The 19,830-nt window shown below is 39.6% G+C and overlaps 2 long non-coding RNA genes across 5 annotated transcripts; one reads left to right on the top strand and one right to left on the bottom strand.

Annotated features, from left to right (window-relative positions):
* Window positions 1-2,172: 2,172 nt before the first annotated feature.
* On the top strand, window positions 2,173-4,314 carry LOC146688996 (uncharacterized). Of its 4 annotated transcripts, none has more exons than XR_014916161.1 (5): window positions 2,173-2,391; window positions 2,864-3,025; window positions 3,278-3,385; window positions 3,491-3,606; window positions 3,750-4,314. It is a non-coding gene; the product is annotated as an uncharacterized LOC146688996 (long non-coding RNA). The 4 variants fall into 4 exon arrangements; XR_014916160.1 differs by having other exon boundaries at window positions 2,174-2,391; window positions 2,869-3,025; XR_014916159.1 differs by having other exon boundaries at window positions 2,176-2,391; window positions 2,874-3,025.
* A 3,096-nt stretch (window positions 4,315-7,410) lies between these two features.
* On the bottom strand, window positions 7,411-11,424 carry LOC146688995 (uncharacterized). Its single transcript, XR_014916169.1, has 5 exons — window positions 11,357-11,424; window positions 10,191-10,282; window positions 9,301-9,458; window positions 8,817-8,874; window positions 7,411-7,883 (listed from the first exon to the last, which is right to left on the bottom strand). It is a non-coding gene; the product is annotated as an uncharacterized LOC146688995 (long non-coding RNA).
* Window positions 11,425-19,830: the final 8,406 nt, after the last annotated feature.

Below are 19,830 nucleotides of genomic sequence, written 5' to 3'. Positions count from 1 at the left end.
GGTTATGTTAGTAATACACCGAGTGCTAATATAACAGCTTTAAGATGCATTTGTAGATATTATTACGTGTTTTACCGTCTTTATGGTGCTAGCTTAAAGTTACGGTGTAAACGTTAGCTTATATTGGAGGAAAGCTGTTACTGGTTAAACGATGTTAGCACAGAAATATTAGCTTCTGTCATGACTGATGAAGTTACTAGTTAATAAAGTTTCCAGTAAAGTGTTTAATCGCAGCCACAGACTGACAGCAAATATCTCGATTAGCTTCAGTGCATCTGTAATAAATATGTGCAAGTTTCAGTGCTTCGTTTAAACTGTATGATACTTATACTGACCCAGGGTCAGTGTAAAATACAATCCTAGCTGTGTGAACAAAGCCTGGCTCCTTTAATCCTGCATGACAAACCTCAGGATGCAGGTTATTATTACTCTTTCCTGCTGGCACACCTGTCACACCTGAGAGTCAGCGAGAAACTTACAGTGACGTGGACATCATGCAAAGACTGCCAGACTCTGTAATACTGCAAATGATCAGTGACTCAGGTTAACACTAAACTTTAAACGGCACCTCTGTGTCTCTGTGTGCTGAACATCTAGGATTGAGTCAGGCTGCATCAGCTGAAGCTGTTATTTGTATATATCAGTATTTTTTATTCGGGTGTGGGGAAAATACGTAAGACTGCAGTGAAGCGATGTACCAGATGAATCCCTGGCCAAAGGTATCGTACTTAAATCAGACTACTGATCCAGCCACATCAGCCTTTTGTGAGGTCTGTTTAAAGTAGACTAAAAGTGAACTGATGAACTCTGATGTCTGTCTCTGTGTTAGTCCTCTGACAGATTGGTGACCTGTCCAGGTGTGCTCTACCTATGACTACTGGGACAGGCTCTAGCCTCTGTAATAGAAATGTTCTGTATTCTCATTTAAAGTATTTAAGTGCTTATGCATATGCTTAGTTGTGACACTGTTACTGTTCAGTGAAACTTTCTAAAACTAGATGAACTTACTTCAGCGTCAGCAGTTTGAGAAAACAACTCCCTTTACAGGTGCTGATAAGGGCACAAAACAGCATAACCATTGATCCGTTAGGTTTCATAGCGAGACACGTGAAGTGTGGTAGGATCAGTTTGTAACTTCCTCCCTCTTCCTTGGAATGCATAAAGGAGGAGGAGCACCACTTCTGTGGCAGCGCTGACATGACTGAACTGTGATGTTTGATGTGTGTTGGCGCAGTAATAAATAGCTTGATCACAGCTCTTTCTGTGTTGCAGACTTTATTTAAAAAATTCCACGACACCTCCCCCACCCTCCCACTGTGAACATGAATTGAATATTCAGAAGACATTTGTTTAAATAGTTCTACAAATCTGAGCTGTTGGTGTGTCCTTGGATTGTGTGGTAATAATATTAGAGCCTGCAATCTTTCTTCCTGAAACTCTACTATGAGTCATGTTACCTGAGATTAATTCTATGTTTACCTGTCAGCCTGGACGAATGTGCTGTGTGAAGGAAATTAAATCAGATCTGAACTGCGTACATTTAAGGAACCTGTTCATATTTAATATGAACCAGTGATTTTTTGATTGCTGATTCCAAAAGAGTCTTTGTGGAAATTCTGTTTGGCTTTTTGTTATTTTAATTCTCTTTTCTGTTTTCCAGAACAGTTCTCCACAGTCGCTGTCCACATGGGTCAGTGGGACCAAGAAGCACTCTGCTAATGTGTGGACTCTGACCAGCAACATCCAGCAGGACCCAGACAGTGTTTTCTATCTCCCAGCTGGAGTTTTTGTTTGTCTGTGACTGGAGAGTCAGATTTTTGTTGAGCTTCACACTTGCAGAGGTAAGTCAGTTTGTAGAGATCCCTCCCACCCTGGCTTTTATGTGCTTGATTTCTTATCTGAAACAGTAATATTTCAGTGACTGCTGCTTGTACCACAGGTTAATACACTCTACTGATTCCTGATGGGAGAATCATCACCTCTGCCAACAAAGAAGCCTGGTGGATGTTTGTTTACAGTCTGATGATGGGACATCATGCTCTGCATCTTCAAAGTTTGCCTCCTCATTATTATTCATACCCAGTAATGTGAAGTATGCTTATATCTACTATAACTGAACCAACCTGGTGCACTTCATTGAGTCTGAATGTTGGATGTTATGTATCTCGTGTTCTCTGGGCTTTGTTGTCCTCAGTCTTTTCACAGGATCAGAAAACAAAACCAGGAGGCGCGTAAATGTTTCTTCTGGATGATGATAAGACTGTGACACGGGATGCCACCTTTGGTCTTGTGATGAAGCAAAGCTCAGGAAGAAGTGGGATTAAATGGTACCCACATGTGTGCTGCTGAGAAGGATGTACAGGGGCACCTGCAGCCAAATCCAAGCCTCAGGTTAGTTGTAGTTGCAGAACGCTATAGACTGAGACAGCTGAGGCATCAAATGTTTGATTAAACGGATGAAAAAGAGAAGTTTCTTCCCTATAATTATCACTTCTTAAAATCTGTAGCAACTTCAAGTCTGTCAGCGTGCTGAGCATGCTCAGAATGTGACAGTATATTTTTGTTCAATATTTAATTTCTTTCAGTTGCAATTGATAAATGAAAAAATATATATATTCTTATAATTTAGCAAACTAATTTATCAAAAAAAATATACATATATCTGTATTAGTTTTAATAAATTAATTTGACACCTGTATTGAAAATACCATATTGTATTCATACAGAATCAGTTTGGTATCATTGTTTGTCTGATTGTTGAAACTAAGAGCTACTTTGATCTGTTTAGATCTAAAGTATCCAAAGTTGAGCTCTGATGTTTCTTCACCCCTGTGTGTGATATGTGATTCCTACATGCTGGCAGAGCAGAGCAGCAGTTTGTGCTCACAGATGGTGACGGTGTGGAGAGACGGTGGTGTTTCCTCAGAAGAACCAGCAGAGTCACAAAGGACACCAGTCCATCTCACCACCTTGACTTGCTGACTGATGTTCGTCTGCACTGCACAGAGGAAATCAACTGACCGAGGTTTGTCCAGTGACGTGTTATGAAATGTATATTTGTTTTATGCTTAAAGTTATGTTTTTCTTGACAGAGGCTCTGCAGAGGTTAGACAAAGCAGAGAAAACATGTGCTTTACATTTTACTGTGATTTATTGAGATATTTGTTGCCTGATGTTCAGCAGGAATGCAGAAATAGAATCAAAGGGAGATGTTTTTGATGTTTTTGTAATGATGTAAGTAAATCTTCAATATTATTTATTTGCTTGGTTATATTAGGAGTGTTTCTGAGGGAGGAGGGAGGAGTCATCATCCAGGTAAAGTGACGTGGATCCGTGGACACACTTGTCTCCCCTTTAAAGGAGACGATCCAAGTCATCCTTAAACGTTAGTGCTTTCAAATACACAAACATTTTTAAAGGACAAAAATGAACATCCAACTTTGACTGTAATACAAAATAAATCTTTGCATGTGTGTTTTCAAACTCTCAGATGGGCAGCATATCAGTCTTGGACTGTCTAACCTGCAGCACTGAATGACCACCACACATGAGCATGTTCCTGCAACATTCAGCATCTGATCCTTCATCTGTGTGCTTCTGCTTTTGGTAAGTAGAGTTACCCAACTCCAGTAACTCTAAACACATGCCATCCATTTCTAACGGCCTGGTTACTTTCCTGTCAGTTACTTTAGAAACCATGTGGTCACCTGACCTAACACTGTTTCTTCTTCTTCCCCTTAATGTTCAAGTGTCACATGTCAAACAGCTGGAGAGGAAACTACACCAGTGTACTGGGATGTTTCAGCAACACGTGCCAGATGCTGTTCCTTCATGGTGACATCACCAGAGACAGCCCCGCCCACCTCAGGACCTCGCCATTGATCATGATGATTATAATGATGACAGCGAGCGGAACTAAGACTGTAAAAATCCACGACCAGAATTTTTCTTTCTAATTATGAATGAATACTGAGAGCCTCTTTCTCTGTTTTGTCTGTTTTGTTTTTTACCTCATTTGTTACTAACAAAGTTCACAAACTCACACAGTTTACATTCTGTATGTTTCCATCTTTACCTGCCACACTCTAACTGCATTTAAGAAAATAATCCTTAGAAATCGTCGTTTTTCTCTTTTGTAATTGATGATAATTCAGTGAATATGCTGCGCTGCTTCCTTTTATTGCGTCACACATTGCTTTATGTTTTTCAGTGTCCGGTTATTTTTTACTGCTGTTTGAATTCTCTGTATGTTTGACCCTGTAGACTGTTTGATGGACTGCTTGTCTTCCTGTTTGTTACCGCTGCCTGTTTTTTAATAAAGATTTGGATGTCTGACTTCAACACAGCCTCTGCGTGTCCTCCCTTTGTGTCCTCTTCCTCTGTGAATGTGTTGCATGTGTCACAGATTCATTTTATTAACAGCTTTCCCACAGTGAGTTGCATCAGCATTCATTCACAGCACATTGCAGAAGGATTCAGATTAATACAGTGATCTTATGGTCAGAATCATCCTGACAGAGTGCCACTGTAAACTATCTTTCATCAGGTAAATTTTAAAGTTCAGGGGCAGGAGTTATGAAGAATCATACTGACATTAGGACTAATAATATGTACCGTAATTGTCGGGCTATAAGCCGCTACTTTTTGCACAAGCTTGGAACCCTGCGGCTTTTAGTCAGGTGCGGCTTTTCTATGGATTGTCCATGATTTTTGTCATATCGTAAGACGATTTGTTTTGTTTGTTCCGCTGTTGTACGGCACTACGTTGCCTGGCGGAAGGGCATGTGATCAGACACACAGTATCTGGGTTCAAGAGTGGTATGTTGGTCACGTGTCCATCCGCCAGGCAACATAGTGCCGTACAAGTAGCGCGAAAAACAAACTTCAAATTAACGCTACGCGTTCAGCGGGAGTCATGGATGACCAGCGGCGATAAACTTGCGAAAAGCAAGTTATGCTCAACTCCACCGGTGGAACCTGACAGCGTGGAAAAGTGTGAAAACATCCACGATCACCAACGGATTTTGAAGGGCTGCACTGCTGCATGATGGAGAGGAGGACACCGCCACGGCCCTTCTGAGGGTGTTTGACTCTGACACTGACAACGAGGATTTCTTTGGTTTTGTAAGTGACAACGAAGGAGAGAAGCTGAGAGTGGATGACGTAGCCATCCTGAGCCTGTTCGTATCCGACACTGGAGAAGAGGACTTTGGTGGTTTTAGTGCGCAGGAAGATGGTGGTGAATGACTGACTTTTCTTCTTGTTAAAGCCGTGTCACTGCACCTGAGCCTAAAAGGTAGTCTGAATCTATTTTTCTGGTGTGCTGTAGGTTATTGTTATGTACTACATTTGTTACTCATTTATGAAGCACAGTACATGTTTCGTACTTGTAATTACCGCTACTTGTACATATACCTAAAAAGTTATGCAAATATGTACCCATAACTTGTTTTTCAAAATATTAATAAAAGGGGTGTGTCTCCAAACAGCCATCTCTTTCCTGACAATTCCCTTTGTGCATATTCTCTTACATATGATAAGTCAACATTGAAACACCTGCGGCTTTTGGTCAGGTGCGGCTAATGTATGTACAAAACAGGATTTTCCCCTGATTTTAGCTTGTGCGGCTAATATTCAGGTGCGCTTTGTAGTCCGGGAAATACGGTACTTACAAAGTCAAAGTTTTTTAATTATGCTAGAATATTGGAAGACAATCAACTTTTAGTGTTTTCTGCATATTAATTATTCTGAAATAGAGACGTGACTCTAACTGTACAGAAGCACTAAACAACTGACAATCTAACAGACATCATTGGCCTGAGCTGTCATGCACAGTGAGTCTGATCCTTTGCTGTGAGAGTCTGACAAGCATGTTTCTGGTCAGTTTGGAAGAAATAATATCACAATGTTGATCTTTTTTTCAATATTCCTTCTCTTTTACAACATAAACTGTGATCAAAGGTACTTATGTTCACAGCATGTAATAATACTGACAGTCCAGGGCATTGTGGTCTGTTGAGCTAGGGTTAGGGTTAGCAATTCAGACATATGTAATCAATATTAAACGTCTCTGACGTGGGCCACTGTCCGCAGTGTTGGGAAATCCATACCAGGCTGGAACGAGTCAAGGTAGGTGAGCATCCACGAGAAGACACAGCAGATGCATCCTACTAATACTGACAGGACCAGGAGACTCCAGAAACCGAGCAACTTCTCTTCAGTGCCATCCTCTCCTGTCACCCTCTCTGCCCGCAGCTGAGTATGGGGTGGAGAAGGGCGCAGAGAAACCCTTATTACTAATTTGTATTATAATTCAATTTTCATGAAATATTCATATTCAGTATTGGTCCTTTTATATTATAACCACGTATCCACCCAGGCTCATGGTGGGGCAGGGCTCTGTCCTGGGATGCTTGTACACCTGACCAGGTATCCAGTCTGTCAGAATTGTTTTCAATATTTGGTTCAAAAACATGAGTGACAACAAAAATCCAACTAGGATTCTTGCATATGATGAATGAAGTCTGTCTTTGACTGTATTGTCCAGCTGATCCATCAAACCCCCAGCAGGTGAACCTTATTCATGACATAACACGGCAACAATGTAAAAAATGAAACAGCAACAGTCTAAATGTAAAGTGCATTCTAAACTCCTCTTCAATAAATCATATGCAAAGAGTCATTCAGGACTGTAAAACGTGAACTACAGAACCCAGAGTCTTCATCATTAAATCTCTGGTTGCTTCATTTTTCTATCCTATATCAGATACTTTAAGGTTAGGTTAGGTAAACTTGCATTCTCATGGTGAGGCAAAGTGCTTTATGTGTGTGTGTGCGTGTCATGAACGGCTATAAAAGGCCTATAATTAAAGAACAAAGCGGGGTTTGAGTCCGAGTTGCAGCAGACTGTCACTACTTGTAAGTGGAACGCAGCCTTCCTACGGCGGACAGCTAATAACAGGAATCGGACGCGGTCCACCCAAGTCCACAGCAACCACCATAGCAACCGCCTAGCATGACCTTAAAAACACATTCTGTCTTCATAACTATCAAACACGTGAAATGATTTGCAAAGTGTGAAAGTGTTACAGCTGCAGAGAGCTATGGCGGTATCTTTGGAAGCTGTTTGCATAGCTAAGAATATACGATGTAACCATGGAGACAGTCAGTCACGTGAGCTAGCGGCGCATGTTTACTACAGTGAATAAGGTGATTGCGTGCACAGCGTCCACACGCTGCAGAGGGTAAAGACATTACTTCAATATTGTTTTATATTGATATATATTTGCCTTCTGTTTACCATCACCTCAGGTTCACCATCACAGTTTCAGCAGACAGATGCACACTGTCTAAATATCAACACATTCAAAAACTCATGTCTCAGAAATAAGCACAGCTGTTCATGTTTGTCATTAGAGTTTTATTTGTAAGAAAATTATGAGCTTCATATTGTGCATCAAATAAAAGAACATTTCACAACTCTGAGTCAACAGAAACAGGTAACAGAAATGTCTCTAATGTAGACATGTACAGTGTAGTGTAAGCATTAAAAGATCATAAAGGAAACACTAACATTTATGTGAAACTAATTGTAATAAAAAATGAACAGGTAGTTTATAGATGTAAAAGAAAGAATCTGAAAACAACACTTTTTTGGTCTAAGTGATCAAAGTAGAAAACAGAACTGATGTTCAAGAACAAACCGTAGCTGCACTAATATTACACATCTCCATTGTTGTGGTGAACAGACATGTTGCTTTTAAAACCACATGCAGTGTGTGACCGTGACTGTTCACTGAGACCATGAACGCCACTTCGCTGAAGCATTCTTCTTCTTCTTCTTCTAAATTGGAAGCAGAAGGAGCACGAGCTGCTTTGATCTACTGAAAGGAAAAAGCAGAACATCTGAGCTGAAACCATTAAGACAGGAACAATCATTCAATGCAGTGTCTCACGTATCTTAGCCTGTTACAACTGTTGATACAAGCTAAATACGGTTAACACACAGTGTCAGGGAGCTCCAGTGTGGGAACTAGTGGCTTTAGGTTTGTAGTCATTTAACTTTCATCCATTCATTCATTTAATTCAGGAGGAAGAAATGTCAGGTTGATGCAGGCTGGTTACATGCATTTGGTCCCATGCTGTCTTTAACTAAATGACTTGGTTCATTTTATGGCTGGGCTGTATGTGGGGTTATATCATGTTATTTGGGCAGGAGTACCTGTCCCCTGTTAGGCTTAGAAAGTTTCTCCATAAGTAGAGTTTCTAACTCTTCTAGCACATCTGTGGCTGACAGCTTTTTGGTGGCTCTTTTTACCCCACACTGGTTGTGAGTGTGTAAATAGCCCCACTAGTTCTTTTGGGTTGCAGTTAACTTGGGAGGAAGAGGTGGGTCTGCCATGACTAGATGAATAACAATTATCTGGGATACATAAATTTCATAATGCATGCATATATCTCTATAAACCTGCCTGAGGGCTGCCATTTTTTACATTCAGTTATTTCTTTGTTGAATCTAAATAATGAATGTGTTACAGTTAAAGTGACACTGGTCAGTGTAAATGGCTCATTGGGACACAGAAACCTTTAAATTAAACCCTTTCACCTGATATCGAGTGTCAAACAATATCACAGCTGTAAACGCTGTTTACAGTCAGAATTTATAAAACTATGATTGTAAATAAATTCAAACAAGTGAGCTTTTCTCTTTGTGCTGAATATCAACACTGTGATTTCTTAGACTGTAAGCTTTACTTCAGCACAACCAGTTGTAGAAGCTACCACTCCAAATGTCTTTGATAACAAGACAAAAATACCTTTTCAGTACACGGCCTGAAGTTCTTCTCTGACATCTTCTGACATCAGCTTTGTCTGCTGGTTTGAAGACAATAAACCACAAAAAAGATGATTTAGTCACTTTGTCTGTGTCATGCAGCTCGAATGTGTCGTGTAACGATGTTGAATAGCCGTCGTTATCCCTCTGCTGTGTCAGTAGGATTGTACTGTACAGCATCTCATTGATATGTGAGGAATGCTAATGTAACACGATAACAGACTTACATCATTAAAACATAAAGGGCAGGAGATATTTAGATATTTTTATATTTATATTACATTTTATAGCTGACGGATATTACTAAATAGATAGAATTTACTAAATAGCTGGATGAACATGAAAAATATGTCTATAATAACAAATGACCATGAGAGCCAGTAGAATTAATTCAACTGGACACTCAAAAGACGTCCTTAAATGCTCTTTAAGTGGCAGAACAAACGAACAAACAGTTAATCGCTTACTTGAGATGAAATCTGCTCAGCTACTTTGAAAACAGCTTCTAACTGGTTCCTCCTTTAACAGGATGACTGCTCAGGGGTAAGGCCATCATGCAGTCCAGCAACCTTTATGGTTCTGCTTTGATTCACCAGGAACTATTAGGGAAACCTTCCAGTGCCTCCTGTGAAAGACACAGACATAAACACACAAATATTTATTAACATGTTCCACAGTCTTCCAGTTTGATTTTCTCATCCTGTGGACAACAACGTACATGGATGCAGGTTTATTGTTAACTTTTGTAAAGTTTATTTAGTGAACATATCCAGCTGCAGCTCCACTGTGATCCTGAACTGGATAAGCACTTAAGAAAATGTGTCAATAAATGGACAAACATCAGGTTATTATATTTATCCAAACAGACGGGACCAATAATGCTTCACTGAGTTAGAGACTTTAACAGACTCTTCTATGCAAGAATGTCTCGTGCTGATAGACCTGCAAACTTGACAACAAAGGTTTTTCAGACTACATGTAGCTGTCCTCTACGTCAGCTCACACATTTAAATTCATGTCACACTTATTTCTGCTTTCCCATTTTATAACTATTACTTACATTTTGATTAGATACCTGGAGTTTGTAAATGATCAGATTACATAATTGGAATACAATGTATCCAATTCAGGGTCGCGGGAGGATGAAGCCTATCCCAGCTGATACAGGACAAAGACAGGCTGCCAGTTTATTGCAGGGCTAACACGATATGTGTAACAGAAAATCCACTTAAATGTTTGATATTTCTTAGGGTTAGGGTCATCATAATTATGACTATTATTTAAAGGTTTCTTTATAAATACATTTTGATTTTTTATAACCTCTAAAATATAAACCTGATCTATTTCAGATTCTGACCTCTGACCTCACTGCAGCTCCCTCTTGGAAGTACGTCTGCTTCTTGTCTACCCCCAGTGTTGACCGCCTGCCCTTGATATCACGTACTGTACCTGAGGAACAAAAAAGGACAAACACTTGCCTTCATTTAAGAAGTACATTCATACAGAGGTAATCTATGGAAACACACTAGTTCAACCTTTGGGAGAAATCAGTTCCTGTGAAACATTTCTGTAAATGAACATCATGTGGAGAATGAATGAAACGAGTTCTTCAGGTGACTCAGCAGTCGCACACTGACAAATGAAATCTAGTTAAACTATTAAGCATATTTGCTCTTCTGAAATCTGTGTTAAACAACAACAAACATAAGTTAGTAACAAAAATACAGCTGAGTAGAGGCTTTACAAACCACCAGCAGCCATAATGCTAAATTTTAATCTTCAAATGTTTCTGAGCCGTCTTCAACCTGCTTTTAACACATTAAAGTCCCACAGTCAATGCAGCCTGACTCAATCCTAGATGTTCAGCACACAGAGACACAGAGGTGCCGTTTAAAGTTTAGTGTTAACCTGAGTCACTGATCATTTGCAGTATTACAGAGTCTGGCAGTCTTTGCATGATGTCCACGTCACTGTAAGTTTCTAGCTGACTCTCAGGTGTGACAGGTGTGCCAGCAGGAAAGAGTAATAATAGCCTGCATCCTGAGGTTTGTCATGCAGGATTAAAGGAGCCAGGCTTTGTTCACACAGCTGGGATTGTATTTTACACTGACCCTGGGTCAGTATAAGTATCATACAGTTTAAACGAAGCACTGAAACTTGCACATATTTATTATAGATGCACTGAAGCTAATCGAGATATTTGCTGTCAGTCTGTGGCTGCGATTAATCACTTTACTGGAAACTTTATTAACTAGTAACTTCATCAGTCATGACAGAAGCTAATATTTCTGTGCTAACATCGTTTAACCAGTAACAGCTTTCCTCCAATATAAGCTAACGTTTACACCGTAACTTTAAGCTAGCACCATAAAGACGGTAAAACACGTAATAATATCTACAAATGCATCTTAAAGCTGTTATATTAGCACTCGGTGTATTACTAACATAACCACATTAACATTACTGACACTCGCTGCCTTTTAATAGTCATTCTATAAATGCTGTCCGTTTAAATGGTCTTACCTGTAAACACTGCATATCCACCGGATTGCAGCCAGAGTGGATTCTGGAGTCTTCCACGCTCCTGTTATTGATCCTCCATCTGGATGGATGAGAACAACCTTCTGAACAATCTAGCAGGAGATGGCCCATATCTATGGGACTGATTTGTGCTAATAACGCCCATTGTATGGACTGATAACAGCCGAAGCGGGTGAATAAAGTCACCCAGTAGCTAGCTGTGCCATTACCCAGCATACATCACTCCCTCCGTAAATGCAATAAACCATACAAAAGTATCATTCTACCTGTTTTTCAGGTAGTTGTTTACATTATATAATTTATTGTGTTCTGTATACGTCACTACAATGTGATTTGGAAAATGTCTAAATATACCGACAACAGGCTCTTCCGCAGCAATCTCTTCAATCGGAGGACCCTTCACGTCAATTCCCGACGCGAGGGGGGTACCCTGCGCGTCCATAAGTGCAGCAGAGGGAGCCTGACCATGCATCACACGTTTGACGAGTTGGGAGTGAGAACGTGTTGTAATAACTATAACTTTAATCTCAGCCAAACCGATTTACTCAGGAACAAATAAAATACCACAAAAAGCCAAGCAATAACATTTTTAAGTTATCTAAGTGACTTATATATGTTTAACCTGAGTAGCGAAAGACGGCGGTGGGTTTGAAAATGATTTGCTGGGAGTCCGGTGTTCTCACGGCTCTAGTGAGCCATGCCCTCGGCTAGCTATCGAGCTAGTGGGTAACAGACGTCTCCGAAAACGTCGGCGCACTTTTGAAAATATGTGGTGTCCTGATAAACTGAGCAGATATTTGAGGTTTACACAGCTACATTCTCGCCTGAAAATATGTTAAACGTTTATTTTGTGACCCAGAAAGAATAATAAGAGTAATATTAAAACTAACTAGCTGCCGCCATTGTTGGAAACTGAGCTGGGCACCGCTATGAATTCTGGGACAGAGCTACTTCTTCTTCTTCGGGGTTTAACGGCAGCTGGCATCCTTGTACATGCAGTGCTGCCATCTTCTGTTTCAGTCCATTATTACACTCTTAAATTCTACTACTTATTCCTGCGTCTTTTGTGATCTTACAAAGCTTCAAACGACGCGTCGACTATTAAATCAGTCGTCGACGATTCTGATAGTCGACGTAATCGTGACTAGTCGACTAATCGTGGCAGCCCTACTAGAAAGCGAAAATTTCAGAAGAAATTTTAAGTGTGCCTATGCTGCCGCTAATCAGTATAGTTTGCCATTCAAATGGCTACAGAGAGCAAAACTCAGCAGAGCAGCCATTCTCCACCATGAACTATGGTAAAAACAAACACCGCTCGCGCCTCACAGATGACAGCTTGCAGTTTTGTGTAAAGATGATGTGACTTCTTACAGCCCCGATTTGTAGACGCTGTGCGCAGAGGTTCATAAGCAGACCCGACAATTTCCTCGTGACGTCCTGCCACTTGCAAATGTGCCAGAAGAAGCAATGGAGTCAGCAGAGTCCACGTAACATCTTTAAAGTGCAGTGCTGCCATGTGTTAACATCTGAGACTTGAACATGAAGGACTGAAATAAATCTTTAGAGCATTAAACTGCTGGTGAACTGGACATTTTTTGTAGGTATCTCAAAAACTTTCAGTAGGAGAGAGAGAGTGATATTATACCCCTTTCGTCAAACGCAGTGATTTATGACCCCCTTAATTGATTTATGACCCCTAATTAAATTAGCTCCGGAAGTCCGGAAGTAGGAAGTAATTAAATAATAAAAATATGATATTCATAAAAATATGATATTCATAAAAATATGATATTCATAAAAATATAATTGATTATTTAGAAAGTTTCTTATATATCAAATTAGCATTCTTTTATTTCTTTAAGCAATTAAAAAATTTATTTATTTTTTTATGCTCAAAAAACGCCATCTGGTGGCGGGTCAGTGTGTGTGCGCGCGCCCGCGCGCGCCCGAGGCTGTGTGTCTGGGCGCGCGGGGGCGCGCCCGTGTCTCCGGACCGTGCTCTCTCGGGCTCCGTGCTCATGTGTTTAAAAATGTATTACACCATATTAAAATTGTTTAGTTAAACTTGTGCTTTTGTAACGTTCAGTATGGCCACAAACACATGCTGCATGCCTTGGGGGAAAACTTTATTTAGATTTATATGCATTTGTAGATTTAGAATAAAACTCATACTCAGAAAAAATTCGCGATCCCCTAACCCTCCTTAGATACATAAGCAGGGAAAACTCCTTAAAAAACCCTCCGCGATTTCTCCAAAACCCTACAATAACTTGTTAGGGTACCCCCTCTATTCCCAAAACCTTATATTCGATAACAGGGAAAATCCTGAAAAAATCCTTAGTCTTTTTTCTCAAATTCAGCGCCCCGCGGCTCCCTTCATGCTCAGCCAAACAAAGCCAAAACTCCTTTTAAAAATTTCTCCGCGATTTCTCCAAAACCCCTAGAATAACTTGTTAGCTACCCCTCTATTCCCAAAAACCTTATATTCGATAACAGGGAAAATCCTTATTCTTTTTTCCTTCAAAAACTTCCCTCTTACTAGCAAGCTCTAAAATTCAACCCACACTCTAAGTTCTACCTCGCTCTTAATCTCCGATCCACAACTTCTTGCAGAGCACAATTTGTCCTACTTGTTCGCTCCCCGCTCTGCTCCCTAATGCGCTGCTTACCTCGTTTGAAAATTCCACCCTTAGACCAACTCCGCCTCACTGCGCCCCGCTGCCAATCACATAACCCTTGCACCGCTCCCTTCGCACCCCGGTTAGCCAATCCACTCCAGGTCTGATTTTACGATCTCCCGCTGATGTTAAGACTATCTTCGAACCCCCAGAAGACCCCTGCCTTCAGCCATATCAACAACTGGAACCGCTCAGACTGCTTGCGACTTCGCATAGGGAGCGGCCGAGTTCAACAGCAACTTGCGTCTCTTTCCTTATCCGCATATCATTCGGTAAGTGTTAATCTTGCTCTCTAACTACATTTTTGCATTTTCCTTTTTACCATTCTGTCAATCCTTTCATTTAAAAAAATAAATAAATATCACAATGGTTTGTAACAGGTACAATACACCATCCATCCATCCATTCGCCTCCACTTATCCTTTTCTCAGGCTCGCGCAGTGCGCTGGAGCCTATCCCACGTACAATACACTTTAAAATATATATAAGCTCCACTTTTAACCCCCGTAAAAGTTTATACATTACATGTCTACATCACCTATCATGGCCTCATCGGGTATCTCATTTTTTCTCACTCTTGTTCATATAATGTTTATATTTTTACTGTTTTTTCCCGTTTGTAAATACTCGATGTTATTTCTTTTCAGACTCTGAGATAAACCTGCTCAACTCCTCTTTTTTTGAGTCTCTCGATCGAATTGGTAGGTTTGGTTCATTCTTGTTCCCCTTCTTAACAGCTAATTGTACAAGAAAAACAAAACATTTACCCTCTTTTTTCATTTTTATCAAACTTTCTAGATATCTCTGACTTGGACACCTTTATTGGTACGAGTTCCCCGAATTCTTCACCACCAGTGCTTGTGCGATCCACAGGAAAGAATATTCGTCTCTCCACACGGGACAGAGAGTATTTGCTCTCTACGCTAGATCGCCCTGCTTCATCTGGCCCCAGTTCCATTCCCGTCGGAGCTTGTTCTCTCCCGCAACCCTCTGGGAAAAACTTGCGCCTGTCCGCCGGGGACAGGCAAGATTTGCTATATCATCTTGTTATTGTTATGTTATGCTCCTTTGATATTTTGCTAGTTTGCGTGTTTTAAAACTCTTTTTGTTTTTCTTTATATTTTTAGACCCAGATGTGTTAACCTGATCCCTGCGAAACACCAGCTCTGCGTGGATTTTGACCGCGAGTGACCGGATGTTGTTTCCGGCCTGAGGTTGCCTGAAATGCCGTGAGGCTCGTTTGAAAGATTGCGCCCGAGACCAACTCCGCCTCCAAGGCATGCCTACCTTTAGCTGCCACCAGTGAGATATCAGAGCCGGGCTCCACATATCCAATCAGGAGCACGAGCAAGACAGCTTTTGCAGACTCTCCAGAAATATACAAGTCCTTACCAACTGCTCTGCAACCCAGTGTTTCTGGTCCCCTCACTAACATCGCTTTTTGAGATATTTTTTATGAACCACCAAAAAAGCAATTTTACCCCACAGACTGGGTCTGAGGGCAGCAGCGGGGACAAATGATTGAAGCGACGGACATTTCATGGCTGGTCTTGCATAATCGTGAGTTATTATGTCATATGGTGATAAGTACATAGTTTTGCAAGAGGCATACAAGCACTGTGGAAAAAGTAATCATAAAACTGTTTTTGTGAACACCCTACGTTATGCTTTAAAAAATGTGATACATGTAATGTGATCATCAAAGAACATGATTTAAAAAAAAAAACTTTTATTCTTATGCTTTTAAAGTATGTCAGATTATCTTAAAACACTTATTTGTATGTTATAATGTTTTTCTTACACCATGTGTAATTTTTATAGACACCTTATTCATTGTATCAATGTGTAATTATGTATCTTTTGATAAATAAATAAAATGTTTAATCTTGTATTTGTGTACTTTCTGGTGATTCAATAAAAAATTAGTCACATATCGCTCTGATAAACACAGATGGCTGAAAGAAATGTTTGATGGAACAAAGGAAACAAGTGTCTTGCTGCTAAACTTTTAAGTCACCATGGTTTAAATGAGAAAGTCTGTATGTAAAACATGAAAAACTCCATATCAGTGATATCTACAAAGGTGTACTCATTTCTTTGTAATGGCACTTTACTGTTCCAATGAAACAAAAAGAAAATCTCATTTTTAAAGTACATTTTTCGGCCACCCTGACCTATTTTCAGGGGCAAGAATGTTGATGTTAGACTGTGTTTTAAATCAGGTTGTGATCTTAAACTAACTATCACAGCACTGATTTCAGTTGTAATCTCAATTAGAATCCCAATTTGGCTTTTCTCCAGTCAGTGTTATGGTGAAATTTAACTTGTTCTTTTGTGTAATTGCACATGGCCCAGCAAAGGACCCCTTAGTAAGCTGTACAGCATAAGTTTTCAATTCACTTTTGTCAGAAAACTTCACAGTATGAGAAGTTACAGCACAGTTTCTCCAAACGTGTGGTTCTTTTTCAGCCAGCGTGCTTTTAGAGCATCTACATTAGCTCATGTAGTAAAAGTACAATCAGTAAGTGTACTTTAACATTTGAGATTCCGAGTCACTCTTGCTTAGATCATGTGAACTATATCATGAACCTTTTTTTGTATAATGCATTAAACGTGTTCAAATCAGTTTAGTTAAAATAAATTGAAAATAATCTAGAGACAAGCAACTCCTTTTTAGCTTCTGTTATGTATTTACCTCTCACACCTTAATCTAGATGTTAGTGTTCTCAGAGTTAACATGTCTCATGTTGCCATGTTGTATTTCTAATACCCAGCCTCAGTGTTCGCCCTGTTGACCCTCAAATCCAAACACCAATGATCTAGATATTCACAAAATTCATAAGGAGATTCTTAAGGTCTTAAGTTTTGTTGTTTTTATGTTTTACAAAAAAAAAAAACTTCACATTTTTTATATTTTTAAACGAAAGTGACATGCAAGGATATTTTTCTTTAGTGATGTTGCTTCAGCAATCTCAAATACTAATTATTCTGGGAATTTTTATGGTCAAACTATGTGATTTTCCAAATGTGTGTGTGTGTGGAGTAAAATGACCTTGTTCTTATGATGTTGTCACCGTGAATCATTTAGGATTAACAACACAAATTGTATCGATAGCAGAAACAGTCTTATAACTTATAATTCTCACACGTTACCGCTAGTTTTACAAACGCAGTCTTCTTCAGCTCTGTTTATGTAGCTTTTATGAAACTGATTTTCCATAGTACAAGTAGAATTTAATTTTTCTTTGCTCTCCAGTATAAATGCAATAATTTGCAGGCTTTTTACTGAAACTCTCACAATGCAACACTCAATGCTCAGAGCTTCATATATCAACAGCTCTGAAAATATCTTCTTTTTTAAAGTAATGTAGGACAGGATCTCTCACTCTCTGTGTCTCAAAAAAACCCAACTAAACTGGCAATCACCACTAAACAAATGAAAGTAGTTTATGGCTTTTTTATCAGCTGCATTTCTTTCATTTATGTATTGATCCCATTGTTTATTGGTAATGCTTTTAGGTCACTGTTTTAGCATGTCTGCCTCACACTCCATTTAAACAGTTTAACAGATAGTGGGGTCTGGTAAGGAAGTTGGGGGGAAGCAGACAACTCCACAGGAAGAGTCTTTTTGTCTTTTCTCCACTGTAAAAGATAGCAAGGCAGTGTGAAACTTTCTTTGCGGGAAAGACAAAACTGAGAGCCATGCTAGGCTCAGTGAGAGACTCTGCTCACCCTCTGCCCCAGCGATGGCAGTCCCTCACCAAGCTCGATTTCTGTTCTTTGTCTTGATTAAAGAATGTTAGCTACCGCTCATCGCTTGTCTGCAGGCTTTATTAAATGGAAAACTTCCACAACAACCTCTAAACAGTGGTTTATGGCTTTTTGTCACCTGCAACACCATGTAACACTTGGATGTTAGATTCTTTTACCAGTCAGTGTTGTTAGCCCCAACCCCCAGGCTCCAGCTGTCTGAGCTCTAACCCTGGCTGCCAAATGTCCCCCTGAGGCCTTTGTGCCTTTTACCACCAGACTAAGTTTGTAGTCCTATCTACTAATATTATTTTATTTTTTTATTATAGCACAAGGTTCAGTTAGGTTACTACTTTGACTTCCTCAATTTGAGCACATTTCTGACCCGATACTTTATCAAGCTTTTACTCGAGTGTTTTTGACACTAGCAGCTGTACTTCTACTTAAGTGAAAATTGCCTGCAATTTTGCCACCTCAGTTGCCACTTTTTTCTGGAGTTTGTACACTTTTTATATTGAAACGTTCAACGTTTTACGTGTTATCCTTGATCACAGTTCTAAACAAGTTAACTTTCTTCACTTCAAAGTAACCCAAAAAAGAAACTATATGTCCAGTTCTCTTTACTCCAAACCTGGTTTAAGGCTATGCTGTTGTTGTGATATGGCCATACAAATAATATTAAGTTTAATTAATCTTTTAAAAAAATGGCTGCTTCATGGCTACCTGTTCAGAGAATTTGCAGACTTTTATGGAAACTGTCACAATGTAACACTCTCACTGTCAAAACATGGTTGATCCATGTTTCTATGAACACTGATTAATATATCAACAGCTCTGAAAATCCTTTTTTTTTTTTAAGTAAAGCAGAACAGGATCTCTGTATCTCTAAAAATCCCAACAAAACTGGCAATCACCTCTAAACAAATGGAAGTAGTTTATGGATCTTTATCACCTGCAACACCATGTAACACCTAGATGTTAGACTCTTTTACCATCACATTTGCAAGGGTTTATGTGTTATCCTTGATCACAGTTCTAAATAAGTTAACTTTCTTGACATAAAAGTAGCCCAAAGAAGACAAATATATGTCCAGTTCTTTTTTACTCCAAACCTACTGATCGGAAAACATTATGTGATGCTGGAAGTTTTCATCCTATCCATCTGCAAAACAAGTTTACCTGTAAGCCAACACATTAGACGTAAGCAAATTTGTGAAATTCCTGAACAATGTGCTTTGTGGAGTAGCAGTAGTACTAGAACTAGTACTAGTAGTCCTAGTATTCTGCAGCAACCAGGCTTCAAGAGTGATCACTCTTCTGGCTTTCAAATGGTGAAAACATGTCACAGTCTTAACCGCAAATCAGAAATGTTGGTAAATTTAAAAAGGAATTTAAACGTCAGCTTTGACATAGACACAGACTTTATTAATGCCACACTCAGGAAATTCACATGTTACACATGATTTAGCTCACCTGCTAAATCCCCAGAGCAATAACCACATCAGCATCATTAGCCTGAGTGTTGATCCTCCAGGTGAGTGAGTGGAGTTGAGTGTGTGTGTGTGTGTGTGTGTGTGTGTGTGTGTGTGTGTGTGTGTGTGTGTGTGTGTGTGTGTGTGATCAGAGGTGAAGCTGCTTTCTGCAAAGTCTCATCAACAACCAGGAAGAGTCTAAAAGCACTAAATATGAAACAGACCATTTACCATACCCAACACTGAGCTCCTGCACAGTCAGATGGAGTGAAACATAATGTCCCAGTGGTGTTCTGTTGGATTTAGCAGGTGAGCGTTGTTGCCAGTCAAAACCTTTTTGGAAACTCTTTACAAGAATCAATGTAATTATTTGTTTTACTTGAATCAAATGTATTGGTTTATATACCTGAAATAAAACTTTTTTTTGGAAACCCGTTACATCAAATAAAACTTTCTTGGAAAAGCATTGCAAGAATCAATCGAGTTATTTGTTTTACCCCATTCAAATCTATTGGTTTCATTACATCAAATTAAATAATTTTGGAAACCCGTTACA

The sequence above is a fragment of the Copadichromis virginalis genome, linkage group LG17 (assembly GCF_057382275.1).
Source record: "Copadichromis virginalis isolate Kocher_CV1m ecotype Utaka linkage group LG17, C_Virginalis_male_GT1.1, whole genome shotgun sequence".
NCBI lineage: Eukaryota > Metazoa > Chordata > Actinopteri > Cichliformes > Cichlidae > Copadichromis > Copadichromis virginalis.
Note: the sequence above shows the minus strand (reverse complement) of the source record. Positions and strands in the feature narration are given on the sequence as shown.